This window comes from Megascapheus bottae, chromosome 12 (assembly GCF_031878675.1).
Source record: "Megascapheus bottae isolate mThoBot1 chromosome 12, mThoBot2.hap1, whole genome shotgun sequence".
Taxonomy (NCBI): Eukaryota; Metazoa; Chordata; class Mammalia; order Rodentia; family Geomyidae; genus Megascapheus; species Megascapheus bottae.
Genome location: NC_143520.1, coordinates 4,768,022 through 4,788,777, shown reverse-complemented (window position 1 = coordinate 4,788,777; position 20,756 = coordinate 4,768,022). Strand labels below are relative to the sequence as shown.

Here is a 20,756-nt window from a genome sequence, read left to right as displayed (position 1 = left end):
ATCACCCAAGAGACAGACACTCCATATCTGCCTCTCACATAAGAGGCATCATGCTTTTTCACCATATATGTAAAAGATTTGTACTCCTGCTCCATTTCTGGGCTTATAGAAAACAATGTGTGAATCAATGGCCTCTTTAGTCGCATGGCAAATTGGCAAGTGTATCATATGGTGGGGGAGGGGGAAGTCTAGAGATCTCCCATAGACATGAAAATAAAATCATCCATTGTCCTATATTTATACCTTGAAATTACAATCTTGGCAATTCTACATGTATTAAAATGATTCTGGATATCTCAATGTAAAATGAGTCATTATTATCTTTTTTTCTACTCAGTTATCTTGATAGCATCAAGATGGGTCACATCATAGGATGTGCAGGAATTTTTCAAAGTCCATTTGTTCCTTTGAAAGACAATGAATGGTACAAGAGCATTTCACAGATTCTCTGCTGGGTGGGAGAGTTGTTGTTGTTGTTGTTTGTTTTGTTTTTTTTTGGCCAGTCCTGGGGCTTGAATTCAATGGCATGAACATTGCTCTTGGGCTTTCTCAAGGCTAGAACTCTACCTCTTCTCCCCTGACATACTTGCATATGGAAGTGACCAACCATACTTTTACTACAGAAACTTATCTCTTTACAGGAATTGCTGACTTGCAGACTATAAAAAGGGAAATTAAAGCATTTTTATGTCGCATATATGGTACTACTCATTTACTTTTATGTTTATATTTCAAAGACATATTCTTACAAAACATTTAAAATGGCAATTTTCAGATTTTGGAACAACCAATCTATAGAATGGTCTAACAGCTTTAATGTCTGAAGTAATTTCAAACACAGAAGTACAAAACAAATTCTTCTAATCAGTCAAATATCTGGTCAGGTGCATTGTCTACTTGCTTTGTTATATTTGTATACCTTTAAATGGGCATTTGCTCATATAAGATAATGATATTTAAAGAATCCACAAGAAGCTGAATGATAAAGGAATGGAGTGAAATAAGCATTTTATACCAGCTAATGTACTTATGAGGCTCTAAATATACCTTCTATTTACATGGAGAAACATTTATTTATATTTATTTGATTTCGAATGACCAGAGTGCCTCAGGCAAGTTTTCCCTCTGCAAACTGGCCTGACTGTAAACCTAGAGAGTCTAGTTCACACCAAATGCATGCAACAGAAAACAGCTTTTCATGGAAATAGGAAGCTCTGCTCATTCATCTTTCTCAGATGGTAATGTGAAGATGAAACACATGGAAGTTTGACATAAAAATTCTGACCCAAAGGCCTTAAGTAGAGGCCAAGATTCTGCATTCCTAATAAGCTTCCAAGTGATGCTGCCCCAGTGATCTCTGGAACCATCTTGAGTAGCTAGAAACCCAGATTACTAGTGAGGCAACAGTCATCTGCCACCATTAAGCTGTACAATTCCAATCACATTATGTCACATTTTAGTTCTTTGGTTTCCTCATCTATAGAATTAGGTAAACAATAAAGGGTTTTCTTATATCCAGGAAGTTAAAAGAATATGAATTAATAAATGCAGATAAAAGAACTTTGAAAAAAGCAGCAATCCATTTAATATTCAACATTCTAAAATTACTGAAGGCTATAAAGATAACTCTTCTGCTAAACCCCCAAGATTGGATTCCACTGTTTCTTCTGCCTGTTTTAAGTCTACTAAACAGTGATTCTTATATTCTCCAGTTAACTGCTACTCTAGGTTCATGCTTTGGCAATTTCCACGGCTAATAATTGTCCTTCTACACGAAGTCATTTCTCTGGGACTCTAAACTATACCCTGAGTAATGGTGTAACCTTCTGTCAATTTATCTCTTGATGCCCTAAATTCCCCTATATGACTTTCTAACACCCACTTACTATATTAAATTGTTGAGAGGAAATGATGATAATTCTCTGCATCTATATAGTTCATAATTTATAGACTGCTCCCTTAAAATGTACCCATTATTTCCTTCTCAGGTTACATATGAGGAAAATCAGGGCCAACAGAGATAACTTATCCAATATCACAACAATTAAGGGTGGAAACAAGACTGAAACAATGCATTTAATTTTAGGATTAGAGTATTGCCTCTGCTTTTCTTTGGAGGAAATTTTGCTATGCTCTTCTTTTTGGCCCACATTTCTTGCAAGCCACTCCAGCCACTCTTAATTTTGCAGTAATAGATGGCAGTTTTGACCCTTTGATACAACAAAGAATTATTCACTATGGATGACATAGAAGTAATTAGACTGAAAAAATAACGAATAGCTTTAGTAGTAGGTCACTCACTCTCTTCTTTCATTCCCTTAGAGAAAAGTCAGGAAAGATTACCTGAATTGCTACTCTCTGGGCCTACACAAAAGATGTTCTCGCTTTTAACCCATTTTAAACAGAATACCACTTAAAAAAAAACTATTGCCATAAATAGGACACCCCAATATAGCCTAAGTGTTACTATATAATCATGAACATCTCAGATCAAGGGTCCACAATACTACACAGCCCCAGGAAGAATCTTGTGAATAAAAGTGCCATACCCTCCAAGTGGTGAGATCTGGACAAATGAGGGGGGATTGAAATCGAGAGGCGGCATCCTGGGTGCATCCTGGTCAGCTATGAAAAAGTGGTCATGGGAATCAAGCAAAGGATGAATCGTGGAGCTGTGGGGGTGAGGGGAAATGGGCCCTGGGTAGATTTCTGAAGCTCCATCTCCATTCTGCAAGCAGGCTGCCCAGAGTCTCTGAGGTGCAGATTTACTTAGGACTGAAATTTTACATCCAGGTTGCTCTCTCAAATAATCTAATTTGGTCAAATAAGAATATTATAGCTCATAAACTCATCATCCCTTTCCAAAAGCCCATATAAAAGTTTATAGGCTGTCAAGGTGTTTAGCCATAGCATGAGCTGCTATGGTGATATGGAGGCAATGGACTTAAAGAAGAAATTAAGAAGAAATGTCACTGCTTGGAATGTGCAGTTTGTTCTTTACAACCAAAACTTCATACATTGTTATAAGGTATCTATTTGTCAGGCACTGGAGCTGCTGTGTTGCTGACACTCAGTCAAAGCTTTTGCAAAGAATGAAATTTTGACATGTGATATATTATATGCTATGAAGATGTACAGTCGAGCACCCACTACCAGTTTCTCCTCAGTATCATTTATGGCTTCGATGCAAATGGTAAATAAAATGTATTCTCACCACTGTGAAATGGTTGCTCTTTTGGCTACAGTGCATGTAGGATGCCCTTGGCTGCCTTCTCTTAGAAATGATGTCTAAGCAATCACCAATATCTATGCCAAGGAAAATTCTTCAGAATTGGTATGAGGGTGGCTTTGAAGAACTGAGGACGCAAAGAGGAAGATAGAAGGGGATATTTTCAAATAATACGGTTCATTCTCCAAGTTCTCCTTCTATTTTTGATATAGAATAAGCATTTCCTACATCTCTCACTGAGTCCTATGCAATATACATCATCCTAGGCCCTTATAAGAGTGGACTGTTCTCCTTAGAGATGTGTCTACATTATCCAGGGCCATAGCAAGAAGTCGACCTGGATGTGTCAGATCACAAAGGACACAGACTTTCCCAATGCCACCTTCCCAAGTAGATTTCTAAGACTAGTGCTGCATCTCTTATCAGCCCCATTTTGTCATTTTTGGTTATCCAAAGGATGCTATTTGGAAGGAAATGATTCCAGAAAGTCCTTACAGGGCCAGAGATTGGGATTCAAAGAATTTAACACTGAATGAACTCTTGGAAACTATTTTGAAGGAAACAGGTAAGGAGGTCAGAAGACTAGTTTTGGACCACATAGCTAATTAGCAGGAAGAATATTCAAATAGTTCATCCTTCAAGTATCTGACTGAGGAGACACAAAATTGTATGTATAAGAGGTAGCTTTTTGGGCCGGGAGTTTGGCCTAGTGGTCGAGTGCTTGCCTAGCATGCATGAAGACCCAGGTTCAACTCCTCGGTACCACATACATAGAAAAAAGCCGGAAGTGGTGCTGAGGCTCAAGTGGTAGAGCTCTAGCCTTAGGAAAGCCCCAGGACAGTGCTCAGGCCCTGAGCTCAAGCCCCAACAGCCTAAAAAAAAAAGAGGTAGCTTTCTTCTTTAGTGGAGGGTAGTCTTCTGGTGTCTTTGATCTACTCCTCAATATCTTTCCTTTTTCTCAGATAGAATAGGTTAATTATGATGTGATTGGAATTAGCAGGGTGGAATCAGAAAGATAAAAGAATATGATAATATTGTTTGTTTATTTTAGTTTCTTGCCCTCAGAATAAAATAAAATATTTGGGGGAAAAGGAAAAAATGGAAGGTCAATCAAATATTGAATTAACAAACTCATTCACTATTTGCACATAATTATCTAGCTTGATAAAAAACAAGTCAGCAAGCTTACTTTCAAGTAGTTTGCAGTCTAGTGAGGAAAAAAAATCAATGCAAAAGCAGGGAACAGGTGGTACATCCTAGCCATGCAGGAGGCTGAAATCTTAACACCACAATCCAAAGCAAGAAAGACTCTAATCTCTAATGAACCATCAAAAAGCTTGGAAGTAGAGCTGTGACTCAAGTGGTACAGCACCAACCTTGAGCACAAACCCTCTATGCCCAATCCCTGAGTTCAAGCCATAGGACCAGAACACGTGCACACACAGGCGCACACACACACACACACACACACACACACACACACACACACATCACTGCAATGTAATCACTGTTACCATATAAGTAAAGGAACAGTTGATAGGGGGACCTGAAAAGATGGTCAAAGAGATGAATTCAGGTAAGGCAACTGTGCACAATCAGGAGAAGTCAGAGATGTCACAGATCTTCACACGCTTATGTAAAGAGCAGTAAGTAACTTGGAATTTCACTAACAAAAGACACATCATAATAGATGGTCAATGAGTGTAATAAGCTCAAAATTGGAAGGAGATAATTTCTTTCATTAGGTAGGAGTCCATGAACACTTTGTCTTTATATTTTAGATAATTTATAGTTTTGTGTTTTAAATTGTTATTAAATTTGAATGGCTGCACAAAAGGAGTTTCAATTAACATGTCAACTTTTGAGTATAATGCATCTTAAACAATGCCACTCTTTTCATCCTTCTCCTCCACTGTCTCTCCAGCCCACCCATTTTCTCAAGTGACCTAGTCGTTTCTGATTGTATGGGCCTGCACTTCATCTCTACATTTACTGTATACTTCTTCTCTTACCAATAGTCTATCTTCAAAGTATTTCATCAATAACATCAATGGCATGATTATAGGAGTTCCTTCTATGCTGCTTCTTGTGGCTTGACCCATTCATTGCATGCTTTCAGCTTGACAGAACATGAAACTTCAAGACAGCTGTGCTTTTATGACAGTTGGAATCATAGAAAGTTCTTTCTCATATTGAGTTAAAATCTGCCTCCCTAATGTCCCACCCACTAAATCGGCTCCTGCCTGCTGGAACTTCAGGAAATAATCTACCTCCTTGTCCACATATCACCACTTCTGTTCAGAGCCCTCTGATCTGATCTAGCCCATCCTCTCACCAAAGGAGGCTAGGTCACTGTAGGGATGAGAGAGATCCTGGTGTTTTGTTTATCTGTTTGCTTGTGTTTCATAGTGTTCGACTGCTTGCAGGGGCTCCTTCCATAGCAGGATCCTGATCAGGTGTGCATAGTTATTACAAGGCTTGATGAAGTAGACTCGTTAGTGAGGCCCTCCAAGTGGTATCGCCTTCCCAATTAGGCACTGGCTGTATGGACGATTAAAAGTCCATCTTATGGAAGTGTCCTTACATCACCAGTACAATTAGTCCTTTGGACTATGAAGGAGTTCAGACATTGCCTTTTACATTGCTTTCTTAATGCTAGAAACTAAACTTCCCAGGTGACCAGAAATTTGCCACTTGAAAACTGGTATTGCTATTTCCTACATGCACAATTCCTACCCACTCTGATTTAGTTAGTTTGTATCATCTCTTGACTGGGTCTACCCTTGCTCAACTTGAGAAGTCTCTGCTCCCCTCCATTATCACAGAGCCTTTCCTTGAGAAAGGAAGTTGAGAATAATGAGGAAATGCAGAGTTCAATCACAGCCTACAAGGGTCATGCTTAACACTGCTGATCCTCAATCAATCCCCATGGTTTGACAGACAACAAAGCATTAGCTAACCAAATCGAAATTCTATAGCTGTATTTCCAATTCATGTTCAGAGTTAAAACTGCTTATGAAACAATGCTTAATAATTTTAATACACTGTTTGTTCATTATAAAGCATATCCAAAAACTTGTGTTTCATATGGATTTACTGAAGACAGAAGAGTGGTTATACAGAACAGAAAAAATAATTTGCTACAAATTTTGATAACTCCAAAACATGGACTCAACAATCAAATATTTCTAAAGATCAGATTCCTCATTACCCATGGGGCAGCCAAGAGTACATTATGATGTTTCCTTTCCAATGCAACACAAGAGAAAGACAATAGATCTGAGAACCTGTGAAAATTTCAACAAATGTAACCTTGCTTGTGTAAACTATACACAGTGAGGCAAGAACAACTTCAAGGAGCTGAAGGGCTTAAAGGGACCTCTGCCAGGACAGCGGCAGCTTGAATGTGGGCCATCACATCTGTACTCTTGGCACAGTTATCTCAGTTTGCTCTTGGCAGCTGTGCGAAAAAAAGATGAGAAGAGAGCCATAAAGAAAGGAGCCTGTTGTTTCCCACCATAAAAACCACAAGAACAGGAAAATTGTCTGTTCCCAGGATGCAGAGAAATGAGAAGCCTGAAGTATGGAAAGGAAGAGACACTGCTGACATTGAACAGTCACAGCAATCTCTCTTATTACTTCGCAATGGTCACTGTCATCCATATTGTTGTCAAAACCCTTGCTCGGGCTTGCCTAAAAGCATGAGTCATGAAGTCAAAGGTGAATGTCCATAGAGCAGGGCTCAGAAAACTTTATCCAGGTATATAATTGTTATATGAGGAGCTAGGAAACAAAGAAAAAAAATGGTTGTTACCTCTTACCACCTTCTTTTAGATTTTACAGGATTGGGTCAATGGAATCCAGTGCCCAGCATATAATGCTTCCAGGAGCACAATGTCCTGGGGGAACTTGTGATACTATAGTGATCCACTTTCTGGATGATGACTGCTTTTGGAAATGCTGAAACACGTAGGCTATGAAAGCTAACATGGAGTGACTCCACATGGACTTAGAAGATCCCCTGGGGCTTCTGTTTATAGTTCCCATGATTCCTGGCTTATGGACAGGGATGTGAGAGCACCTGTGGGCTCTGAATTCAGCAGCTCTGGTCATCTGCTCACAATGCTGCCCAAACCCTGGGACTAGCTCTGGGAAAGACAGGGGAAGGTCCAGAAATTCTATAGCTCACTAGAAATATCTTCAGGACTTTAGCTCAAAGCCCAAGCTCCACATTGTCACAGAAAACCAAGGCTTTACACCAAAGTCTGTGGGTAAATGTCAGTGGGTAGTCACTGAACAAGCACCACCTGGCTCTTCAGAGCCCCATGTGATGGGCGCCACAGGAGTGGCTCTCAGGAAAACTTGAGCAAAGTGTCTTAAAACACATGAACTGAGCTTAAGCATATTTTTCTAAGAACCACAATTAATTCCAATAGGAATCCCACTTGACACTCCATCAACTGTGGTCAAGTATAGTCTAAATCCCAACTTAGATCTGATGCTTTTGAGTCTTTCCAATAGTTTATATTCTAAGTGTCCCCCAAAGGCCTAGTGATGCATGGCTTAGTCCCAAGATTGCAGCACTGATGGGAAGTAGAGCCTTCGGGAAGTGGAGTTTAATAAAGAAATCAGGTCATTTCTATGTGTGTCCTTGAAGGGAATACTGAGACCCTGTCCCATTCTTCTCTCTGTCTCTGTTTCTGTTTCTGTCTCTCTGTCTCTCTCTCCCTTTCTCTTTTGCTTGCTTACTAGCTACCATGAAAGAATCAGCTTTACTCTACCATATACTCCTGACAAGATATTCTGCCTTGCTTCAGGTCCAAAAACACAACAGAACCAGCCAGTCATGGATCAAAAACTTTGAAGCCATGAACCAAAATAGACCTTTTCTCTTTATAAGTTGTTTTGTCACAGTGAAGGAATGAAGACTAGCAAAGCCTTTAAGAGTGAATATTAAGAATCAGCATTTTGAGCAAACTCCTAGGGATGGTTTCATGTGCTTAAGTCTTGCCTGGTAATCATACCATGAACAGAAGGAGGTTGTGCAAAAGTGGAACAAGAGTAGGATCGGATCCTGAGTGCCATGTACTTTATTCTTACAAAAGTGAGATTGAGGTTTAGATTAGTCCACGAGGTCCATATAGACGTAGTTTACCATTTAAGTCTTCTCTTGCCAGTTACTTTTCTTTCTAAACTCTAACTCAACAAACCCAAAGCAGATACCAAAACTGATTATCTGTAAACCGAGGAAGATTCCAGGAACCGAGTGACCATCACAACAAAGAAGTGACTGCCCTTAAGTAGATATTCCCTAGTATGTTAACCAACTTTCTGTTGCTGGTTCAGAGCTTCGCTGAACCTGGATTTCTAGGCCAGTGTTAAGGCTGATGATAAAAATGTGGTGGAGCAAATCTCACTGCATGGTGACCAGGAAGCAGAGAGAACATCAACACTCTCTGGTTTCTTTCATCTTCCACTTTTATTCCATCTGACTTGGCAGCTTATGAAATGGTACTTCCTACATTCAGGGTGTGTCTCCCTGCCTAAGGAATCCTCTCTGAAAACACCTCCACAGATACAACTAAAGGTGTGCTTTACTAACCTCTCAGTCAAATCAAGTTGACGATAGAGATTAACTGGCGTACTTAGATACACAGAATCAAGTTATGTAACCATTGGATCACTTCCAAAAATTCCAGGTTTTCTCACCAGGGCTAAGCTCAAGTAGCACATTCATGGCGAAGCTATGCAGTTTAGCCACTTGACCTTTCCTGAGCCCTAGAAACCACTGTTATTCAAAGTCCATCTGGGCTTTACATAGTTACAGTTTTCAAGAGTCCTTGTAGTGCTTACAATCTGTTCACTCTCTCTTTTCATTATTCTTCTAAAGTAAACAAGGGAAATTAGATGAGAAAATATAAAATATGTAATTGAAAAACACCAAGTAAGCTTCAAATGCAAAAGTCAGAGTTGTAAAAGTTATCTTAGAGAAGATACCAGTGTATGTATACAGTATTGTTTATGTGGTATTCTTGATGTTAGTTAAACTGTATAACACAGTTGGACCCCCCTCTTTGAATATTAAGTGTATTATGTCATTTTAGGGGGCTGATCCTGGGACTTGAACCCAGGGCTTGGGCACTGTCCCTGAGCTTTTTTATTCCAAGTTAGGGCTCTACCATTTGAGCCACAGCTCCACTTCGGGCTTTTTGGTGGTTAAATGAAGATGAAGAGTGTCATGGACTTCTCTGACCTTGCTCATGATCCTCAGATCTCAGTCTTGAAGAGCTAGGATTACATGGGTGAGCCACTAGCACCTGGATTATTACCTCATTTTGACTGATGAAAATTCCATACGTTTTCCATTTTCTCAGACTTAACAAACTAAGACAAAGCAATTTGGTCAAAGTCCTACAGCCAGTAAATGGAAGTGCTACTATTTGCATCCATAAATTCTTTATTTTTTTCCTTTTTATAAAGTCACCATCTTTAAGGGCTTTTGATTGAGCATGTGTGTCTAGATGTATAGTGAATCTTACATCATTCTCCCATCCCTATTACCCACTCTTCTCCTCATCAGACTCATCAAAGTTACCAGTTTCATTCTAACATGTATGAAAATTATAGCAACAATTATATGACTATCATGATGGTATTTGCTCTTGAATTCTGACTCTAGTACATGAACTTAACTTGAAACTGCTTTATTTCCCATCTTCAGTACTGACACATGTTGAGAATTGGTGCATTTAATAAGCAGTATTTCTATGTACCTAAGAATGTGAGAAATGAACAATGAGTTAAGCGAAAATGCCTCTTCTATATTAGCATGTTCATTTGTACACAAATGCTTTTTTATATTTTATTTTTCAAAGTTTTGATACATATAAGCATGTGAGGAAAAGTTTTTCAGCTTCCAAAATATGAAATCTAAGAGCATCACAGGATCACACAATTTATATATGAAGTTAAAAGGTTAATATTAATACAACTAGATATTTTCTACAATTATTTGTCATGTTTACCTCCCCAAGTTTCAAATTCTATAAAGATTCTAAATCTTCTGCATTTCATTGTTCTGATTTATCGATGAGGATTTCATATAAGGATGATCAGTACTTAGATTTAAAAACATCTGACTTAATAATTGTTTGAATGAAGAGTTATCTTTTCCATACTCCTAGTTATTACTTTACAGAAACAGTTATCTATCGAACTTGAGAAGAACTAGAATCTAACCCTAACTGGAAGCCATCATAAGCTAACCAGGCTTCAAGACTAAAAGAACTTCACTTAATGGGACTTTCACTCAGACTGACCATCTAACCAACACATGCAAAACATCACAGCCCTCTGCAGAATGTTCCACAATTTTCATATAAGTGTACTGAAGCAAACGTTTTGAAGAATCAGCTCATTATTTCTTACAGTGGGTTCTAATGTGGCTCAGTGTACTTTTTTCACATTTCATTTCGTCTTCTTAATTGTGATCTTAAAAAGTACACATCACAGTGGGGAGAATAAACAGTGGGCTGTTAGTGGAAATTTAACAGAATAATATTCTTCCTAATCAAGAGTAAATAATGCAGAAAGAGAACTCTGCATTCCAAGAGGAAAAGGTGAGGAGATTTATCTTCAATTTGTTCAAAGCAATCATCATAACAATCTCTAGTAATGGGGTGGCTCTAATAATGGAGTAGCTCTGCCATGCCCATTGCAATTACAGAATATCCTTTTATTTATTTTCAGACACACACACACACACACACACACACACACACACACACACACACAGGAAAATATAGGATATCTGCCATCGTGATGTTGGTTGTGTGCATTTATCTAATCTGCTTTGCTGATACAATGCTACCATCATAGCATAATGGCAATTGAGAAGCTCAGCCAAAAAGGGGAAAGTTGACCAGCATTAGCCTGCACAGGACAGGATAGCTCTTTGTGTGCTTTCTTTATTTTAAAGTTCTATTTCACATTAACTCAGAAATGTAAATGCTTCGCCCATTCATATTTATTACCAAAATAAAATGCTCTCTTGAGCCCATAAATTTCCACCCTTTTTATTTGTTGATGATAGCACTGTCTTTATTAAAGGGATAAGTCATTTTTCATAAAGTAGGTATGAAAGTCTGGTCAGTCTTTCTGTATCAGTTTATAAGTATATTAGTCTATCTCTGCTATTTATGAGATCATAGAGTTGATGTGGTACCAAATGAATCAAAAACAAAAGGATGGGGGCCGGGAGTTTGGCCTAGTGGTTGAGTGCTTGCCTAGCACGCACGAAGACCCGGGTTCAATTCCTCGGTACCACATACAGAGAAAAAAAAAAAGCCAGAAGTGTTGCTGAGGCTCAAGTGGCAGAGCTCTAGCCTTTAAGTCCAAGGACAGTGCTCAGACCCTAAGCTCAAGCCCAGGACTAGCAAAACAAAACAACAAAAACAAAAGGATGATTTTTTATTTGTATAGATGCCTTGCCTTTTCTTTCAATGACTTCTGGGAAATATGATCATAAATCCCTTTCAGACAGATGATAATATGCCAAATCTGTTGAAGCTGAATAGGTGGTGAAGACCTTCTTAGCCAGACTAAAGTAAGGTAACCCTGACCCAACCCAGCGGTTTAAGATGCAACAGCAAGAGGATCATGAGGAACAATGACACCCTTCCTGGAACAACCAGTGTTTGCAGCACCCCACTACTGACTCGACAGCTTCTCACATGCTTTTCCAAACAACTGGGTCAACCCCATTTCACAGGTAAGCCATCAAGGCACAGAGGATTAAAGTAACCACCCTAAACCCTCAATGCTGAATCAGGAGGTCAAGGTTTGGTTCAGAATAGTGCTGCAAGTCTTAATCACCACAGGAGACAGACTTCAGACCAGAGGCTATAACTCTCCATGCAAAACGAAGATTAAAATCACGAGGAAACATTTAGCTATGCTGATAAATTAAACTAGTGCCCAGAAACAGATAAAAAAAAAAACTCCCAAGGTTACTTTAATGTAATTCCAGGGTTTAGGGCAAGGGAATCAGAGGCTACCAAGGAATATGTTTTCTTAAGAACTATGAATATTAATGCTAATACTGAGGTTATTGCTAGTATGCCAATGGAAGTCCTAGTTGTGCATGTGAAACAGGAATGGGAAACAAGACCAGGACACTGACCAACCCAGCAGCCTCTCTCTTCCATCCAGCTTGTTCCTGAAGATCCCATAAGACATCTTCCTTCTGAGGCACACCCAGGAAGCCAGGTCACCCACACTGTCCAGTTTTTCACACTGATTAACTGTTCGAGGCTTCTGTACCCTGACATGTGCTAGAAATCATTGGAAGATAGATGGGACGAGGAATTAGAGGAGCACCTGAAAAGAGTGGCAAGGGTCAGAGGGTAAAAGCAAGGGGAAAAAAATTAAGCACTGAGAAAGAAAAACAGCTATAACCCACAATAATGGAGAAATGAGAAAATGAAATGGATAGATAAAAAGCACTGAAACTGGTCAGAGAAAAATACAATAGGCACCTGGACAATAAAATAACAATTTAAAAAGCCTAACCCCACTGCAAATATAAGATAAAAACACTCCAAATATCACACATGAATGTCATTTAAGCTAATTCATGATGTCAAGTCATGCTCACTGTATTCATCTCTTTCATGAATAAAATTATTGAAAACTGAAAAAGAAAAAGGGAAACACAATAGGGAGAGCCAGGAGCTACAATAATAAAGTAGTAAAATAGAAGAGAATGCCTAGGAATAATCAACCTCTCTATTCAGCCTTGGGAAGCATGACCAGGCCTTTAGTACTTACAACACAGGGAGTAATACTGAAGTCAACACTAACTGTAGGAAAATTGCCAGGCAGAAAGACAGGGATCCCCAAACCTGTTAAGTATCTACGGCCTTAATGCTCAAAGTGTGGTTGGAGGATCAGCTATTTCAGCATCACCTGGGAGCTCATTAGAAATGCAGAATCTTGGGCCTCTTCCAAGGCCTGCTCAACAAGAATCTGCATTTTAATAAGATTTCCAAATGATTTATATTCAGATTAAAGTTTGAGAAGCACCAGCTTGACTATAAGACCCAAACTGAAGTGTTAGAGAAGAGCAAAGGCAGGACTAGAGAATTAGTTACAAGTTTTATGCTATTTATCGATGCCCTGGGATACAATGGGCCCTGAGATGAGTATCTCAGGACATGAAGGTGAGAGTTTAGGTGGAGTTAGTGCATGAATGGATGTGTGCTAAAGGAACACTACTTCAGCACAGGGCAGGATTAGACAGTTCCAAAAGACTCATGACAGGAATGATGTCTCAGGAATATTAACAGCATTGGGGGGCAGGCCATCGGGACTGTTACGCCTCATTGCCACCACAGATGTTTATATTTTAGCAGTGGATTCCAATCTAAAAACAACAAAATTTGATCTGGGAATGATGGTGTACACATGTGATCCTAGTTACTAGGGAGGCAGCAAAGAGGAAGATGTAGGCCAAGGTCAGCCCAGGCAAAAGGCCAACACCCTATCTGTAAAACAAAGTAAAAAGCAAAGGACTGAGAGCATGGCTCAAGTGGCCTTGGACTGAAGGAAAATTTCCAGGCTAGTACCATCAAAGAAGAAGGAAATTTACAATATACTGGTGGAGCAAATAGGTCACTGGGAAAACTATCACTGAAAGCTGCTCCTTCTACAAGTGGTTATTTAGTAAATCAATAAATGAATGAAGGAATCAATTAGTGAGATCAAAGTGAAAAGAATGGGTAACTACTTTGGAGCTGGATGGCAGACTGTCTTCAATTTGAGAGGAAAAGGTTTATATGCCATTGCTAAGATACTGGAGAAAAATGCATTCACCAGAGACTACAGGGCTAGCTATGCTTAGAAAGCACATTCTGAAAAAAACGGATGTGAAATGCATGGGGAATGAGAGGGAGGAGAAATGGAAAAGTGGTCAGGGCAACTCTGGGGTAGTCTGGTCTAGGAAGAGACAAGACTTCATAAGAAGAAAGGGGCATGCAGAAGCACAAACAAGATGGACTCTGTGGGATGGATTTTTTGTGAATTACATATGTAAAGCTGGGATGTGGGAGAGACCTTGAGAGACTGGAAAGAAATGGGAAAGTTGACATAGATACTTTCATTTCCAGAGAGAGAGAGACAAGGACAAGGACAGAGACAGAGGCAGAGAGATCAACAAAAGTTTGGATTTAGAAAGTATATGTTATATTAGAGATACCTAAGTAAATATAAGACTCAATATGAGATGTAGGGGGAAGAGCAGAGCTAGGATATCACTTTAGGAAGAAATAACCTAGCTGTACTATTGAATTTAAAATAACATGTGAAGAAGAGCCAACTGAGATAATCGAGCCAGGAAAACCAAGAGGATCCCTAGAATTTATAAAGAAAATGAAGAGAAAAAAATTGAGGAAATATTTTGAAGGAGAGAGGAAGCAGAGAAAAGGAAAAGGTAAATGGCAAACTGGAGATAATTTTTTTTAAAAAAATGTGAAGAGGAGTTTAGAAGAAAATAAAAGTGGGGCTGGGAGTTTGGCCTAGTGGTAGAGTGTTTGCCTAGCATGCACGAGAACCTGGGTTCAATTCCTCGGTACCACATACTTAGAAAAAAGCCAGAAGTGGTGCTGTGGCTCAAGTGTTAGAGCACTAGCCTTGAGAAAAGTCCAAGGACAGTGCTTAGGCTCTGAGTTCAAGCCCCATAACTGGCAAAAAAAAAAAAAAAAGTCCGAGAGCAAAGGTGAAGGAGTGACAGGTAGTATTCCAAGAACGTAGAATCCCTTATCCTTTTCATGGTGTCCAAGTTCACACAGCATTATTTTAGGTGGACAGGATAAAACCTTTCAGATTCATTTTGAAAATTTTTCCTCTCAAATCTGGGACACTTCACCTGAGCAAAAGAATAGTGAAGGCACCTGATATCTTTTGGCATGTCCCATTTTGTGACGTTATCCTCAAGCGTTGAGTAACTGCCCATGTTTGGGTGACTAATCGCAGTTGCTCTGGGGAAGAAATACCTCTGTTCCTTTCCTCTCTGTTCTGTAAATCTGTGCATTGTTTAAATGCTGTAAACTATCACTGAGATTTTCCCTTAATTCAGATATACTAAGTAGTTATTACAACTTTTCTGAGTCATTAGTTATGTAATGTCAGAAATAATAAAATGTTAATGAGCTTCATACAGGATCACACTGGAACACACTGATAGCACCAGGATGGGTCTAGGAATAAAAAAAAAAAAACAGTATTTTTTCCTTTATGAGGAGAATGTACTTTCTAAAAGCATTTTTCACTACACACGTATCCAACAGAGGTCAAGGAGATTCTACAAGAATAGCTATTTGATTCGTGGTTTTCATGTAAACTTCCTCAGATCACTTTTGAAAATGGGTCAGAGTGTAAATTTTAAATCCACGAATATTTGATTTATGGAAATAAAAGACACGAACCACATTTACAGTTGTTCGCCTTACAAGTTTCAGGAAAACACGCAGGGTGCAGGATTTTGCTTTTGTACAGGGAAGAGGATGTACATACACCCAGGACACATACAATATCAAAGTAAGACTACCGGCCCTGGAACACTGGTCAAATCAGACCAGGAGACCTTTAAAGGGAGCTCCCTTAGGCCAAAACGTTTCACTTTAAATTGTAACTTACTGTCTTTATGAACGGTAGTTAATAAACACAGTTCCCACAGCTCTCGGAATTGTGTATAAGCTTCCCATCTCCACACTTTAGGCCTGACCCTGTAACACAAGTGCTTTATCCCTAATGTTTAGACATCCTGTGCTCCATCTTTACAAAGTTTAGATTTATTTGCCTTCATGGGAGACTCATGGGCAAAGCAAAACCAAAAAGACAGGCAATTAACTATGTGATCATGGAAAGGATGTAGAATGCTTCCCAATCCTGGAACTTTGAAGAGCATGCCAAAACTGCTTGTTTGTACTCATGAGGTGGGGGTGGACAGGAGAGGACCGTTGGCGATATTTTCCTTGAAGGATCCAAGGCAATTTGCCATACATAGTTCACCAGAAAGCAAGCTGTCCCTCGGTGTCTGAGGGAAGCATCCTCCTGTCAGCTCTCCCTTTAGCCCATGGGGCCCTGCTCACCGCAGTAGTAAGGCAGATGGCCCCCCTCCCCTGCCTGGCCTCCCTTCCGCCATTCTACAGAGTCCTCCCACTCTGCCCTGACACCTTCACCAGCACTTGCTTGCTGAGACTGCCCTTCAGAGCTCCGAACAAGTGCCAACTTTGGGTACCTTATCTCTGTCTCCTGGTGCTCAGGTCTCGCCTTCACCAGGCTGCGGAACCCTCCTGGGATTCCCCCCACCGCAAATGTCTTCCTCCCACACCTCTGTTACTCAACCCATCCATTTGCTGTCATAAACAGACGCAACCCCCAAAGTTGCTCCTTGGCAGAAGAGCTGGGGCTCACCACAGAGGGACACTCGTCCTGTCCTCTGTCCTTCTCCACCCTTTCTTTCTGTCCTTGTGGAATCCCAGCGGGGGATTCTTCTCTTCCGGCTTCCCCGACCTACCACTCTTTACCTCCTGGGACTCCGGGAGCCTCTCCCTCCCGGGCAGCCCGGGGCTCAGCGCCCGCGCCCTCTGCTACAAGTGGGACTACGGGACGGAGAGCGAACTCCACGGGGCGGGGGCGCCCAGCCCGTCCCTCGGCGGCCGCCCAGGTGCCCGCCGGCTCTGCGGAGGCTCGCGGGCCGGGGCCGTGCGGGATGGGAGGGCGGCCCCCGCTGGAGGGGCACCAGGCTGGGCTGGGCGCCCGGGGCTTACCTCGGCGCGCGGGCCGCGGGCGCGTGGGGCAGGGACTCCTCCAGCCGGGGAGCTGTTGCTTGCGCTCTGGCGGCCGCCGCGGTCCCGCCAGGGCTGCGCTGGGGCTTCGCGCAGACGCTCTCCCACGATCTGCGGCAGCCGGGCGGTGGCAGCCGCGGTGGCGCGGACCACAGCTAGGCGAGGCGCGGCTCCCGGAACTGTCCAACTCCGGCGGGCGGGCGTGGGGCTGAGACGCCCGGCCGCGGCCCCCGCTCTGAGCGCCTGCGCGCCCGGCCTCGCCCAGGTGAGGGGCGTGCGTTGGAGCCCGCGGGGCGCGCCCTGCGGGTAACCCGCCGTCCGGCCCACGATCCTCGGGTTTGGATGCGCCGACGCCACCAGGCGCCCCGACACGGATGGCAGCGTGCGGGAGGAGAGACCCGTAAAGCGCACACCCCGGGGGCGGTCGAGGAGGGACCTCGCGGCGGGGTGACACCGCAGAGCCGCCCGCCGCGGCACTGCCTTAAAGCACGCCTTTGTAGGCGTGCGCGCTCGGCCCGGCGGCGGGGGCTCCGGGCGCCCCGCGGGTCCCGCGCGGTGCTTGGGGCGCGGGTCCCCGAAGACCAGCTGGGCCGGGAGAGGTCCGCCACGCGGGCTGCGGGCGGCGCGGAGGGGCGGGGGTTCGCCTATTAGTCGAGCCGGAGTGGAACTCTCTTCTTGGAGACGGTCACACCAACTACTTGCTTTTGCTTTTGGACCAGCTGTGGGCTGGCACGCCACGCCGAGCAGCCTGGGCGGTGCTGGCGGAGCCTGGCAGGGCCGCGGTGGCATGGCAGCCTCCTGGGGACCTCGAAGACTCCTGGGCGGGGGAGGGGCGTCTTCCTCTCCGATTTAGACTCCCTGTTAATTTAAGTTTCAAAACTAAAACCTGTCATTGCTTCCCTCTCCACCCCCACCGCCACCCCTCGCCGCACCCCTTGATGCAGGGCAGGCAACCTCCAAAAACAGTGCAGACAGACCCGGTGCGCGGTTCTGCGAAGGAAAGCGCTTGAACACACTGAAAGGGGTAAGGGGGGGAAATAATTGTAAAACATCAGTCTTCTGAGGTGACATCTTTGGGAAGAAGTTCCAGAGGAAGCCATGGCAAGAGAGCTGTGGTAGGCAGCAGAGATTTTGTTTTTAACCTAGTAATTTTAAAATATTTTTTCTTTGATTGTTTTCTCAGAATGATTGACACTAGAGCCATCCATAATTAATCCTGCAGCTGTTAATGTCTTAGCATAATCGTCCAGAGTAAACATCTTAGCGTCCAGCCAAAGCCAATGAGAGTATCCTCGCAGGGGTGGGTTTGAGATTTGACATCACTCTCTTTTGCAACATCCGAGAGCTTTCTAAAGGAGCAGATTGTCTTCGTTAGCCACTTTGGAATTCAGAGGTATTGCAAGAGCCAGCACACCTGAGGTACCAGCGTAAGAAGGGACATTAATCTGACTGATAGTTTTTATATTTTTAGAATCCAAATGTCTTTACATCCAGCTAGACGGTCTCACTTCTCCCCCTTGGCAGACATATTTTTGGTGTTAACCCCCCCCCATTGTTGAGTCTTAATCTCCTCCCCAATTTGAAATGACCACAAGATGCAAACTTCAAATCTCAATCGTCATAACCCCAAAGAGCATGAAGAGTAATTGCTTGAAGAGTCTTTTATAAAATCCTGTTCTTAAGAGTTTTTTTTTTTTTAAGGTTATACCAAAAAGAAGTCTTTCACAAGTTACTGACGACAGGGCTCTGGCAAATGAGTATAAGCAGGAAATTCCAGAAGTAAAAGCTTTTCATGAAGAAAAACACCCAACTTCCCTCTGACTTCGGAACATGGTAGCTACTGTGCACAGATAAGAGCTGGTATCTCTGAAAATCTAAGATACTGACATTCTAAGACCTCCAGGAGAGCACCTTGTATTGAACTTGGAGGCAAATGTGTAACCTCTGCAGAGTGGAGCACCTGTGAGAAATATCCCCATGGCTTACACAATTTAGCAGCCTGTGCATTTTTTTATGTCCTGCAAACAGCAACTATATCCTTCTCTCCTCCCTGGCTATTTTTAATCACCTATAGCTAAGACTTATGGTAGAGAATAAATGGAGGACTGCATTTCGTAACAACAGCTGAAAGAAGCAGAAAATACTTGCAGACAAATCGCAGTTTTTCACATGTGATACGAGTGACTTAAGAGCTGTGTCCTTCATGTCCTTAGTCAAGGCAGAATTTTAGGCCTCTAGAGGGCCATGTACCAAAACAATGCTTTCCTTAAAACACTCTTCAACATAAAGATAGCATTAAACAAAGAGACAGAGAAACAAGACAGACAGGCAGACAGACACAGAATCCCAGAGACAGAGAGACACAGAGAGAGGCAGAAACAGAGACAGTCACAGAGAAAGAAGGGAGAATGCATCAGAAAATATAGTAGCTTCCCTTTACTCTGGTGGCAAATACATCTATTGGATAATTAGCATTCATGGTGCCTTTGCTGTGCTGTCTAATGAAAAGGGTTCTCCAACCCCCAAGTCCACCTACCATCAATTTCCTAGAACCATTGCTCATTCCTGACACTAGTGAAGTAAATCTACTCAGAGACCTATAACCTCTAGGCAGAGAACACTAGGAGAGTAATCCAGACAGCAGTACATAGAGGGATTAGCACAACACACCAAAGACAGCATACCCCCACGGGGGAAACAGAACAGAGAAATACTCAATTTAAGTTTTTCAGTCTCTATTTTTTGTGTTCATGAAATATGTGATGTGCTGCTTCCAAAACACTTTTTGAATACCTATGCTAAAAGCAATTTTTAACTAGTTTATAAATCCATACCTTCCAGTGGACAAAGAATTTGATGATAATAACACATCATCCAATTTGGGATTTTCATAAGTGATTTGGATTTTTACAAGGCACCAATATACACATGTCTATAATCATAGCTACTTAGAAGGCTGAAATCTGAGGTTCAGGATTTGAAACCAGACTTGGCAGGAAAGTTCATCAGACTTTATTTTATTTTATTGTAAAGGTGATGTAGAGGGGGGATACATTTACATAAATAAGCTATTGAGGACATTTCTTGTGTAACAGTGTTACCTCTTCCCTCTTTTTCTTCCCTCCCCCCCTACTCTCTTCCTCCAGTTGCAAGTTTCACATCTAACATATTGTCTTGTGAGTCTCACAATTGTATTGATTCACCCTTTGTCCTTTGTCTCACCATTTTGTGATTCACTTTCCAATCCCCAAATCAAATAAACATATATAAAAGCCACAGGGTACTAAAATCAAAAATAGTGATAACAGGGAATATACCAAAGGAAAAAGAAATCTAAAGAAATAACTTCACACAGTTCATTTAAAAAAAAACTCTTGTTTCCATATCTTGGAGTTCATTTTGATTAGCATCATTTTATATTGTCATATTTACATAGATATTGAGATATTATGACCTCTGCTAGGACTCTTCTAGACATATGCTAATTACCATGGAACCTATGGTTGTTTTTGTTTTGTATGTTGTTTTCTATTTTTTATATATTTTTATTGTAATTAATAAAAGGGTTACATGATATTTGCCATATAGAAGGTGCATTAATTCACATACATTGATACCCTTTCACATGTCTTGGTACCCTTTACCCTCCCCCACCCCTCCCCCATCTTGGTTTTCCCCCC

The 20,756-nt window shown here is 41.7% G+C and overlaps 1 protein-coding gene across 3 annotated transcripts in view; it reads right to left on the bottom strand.

The window, feature by feature from the left end:
* Positions 1-17,258, bottom strand: part of Znf385b (zinc finger protein 385B) — a 414,848-nt gene extending 397,590 nt beyond the window's left edge. For all 3 annotated transcript variants that reach the window (XM_090342530.1, XM_090342533.1, XM_090342531.1), the window contains exon 1: positions 17,059-17,258. The gene's annotated coding sequence lies outside the window, so the exon portion shown is untranslated. The remainder of the gene's footprint in view (positions 1-17,058) is intronic.
* Between the last annotated feature and the right edge of the window lie 3,498 nt (positions 17,259-20,756).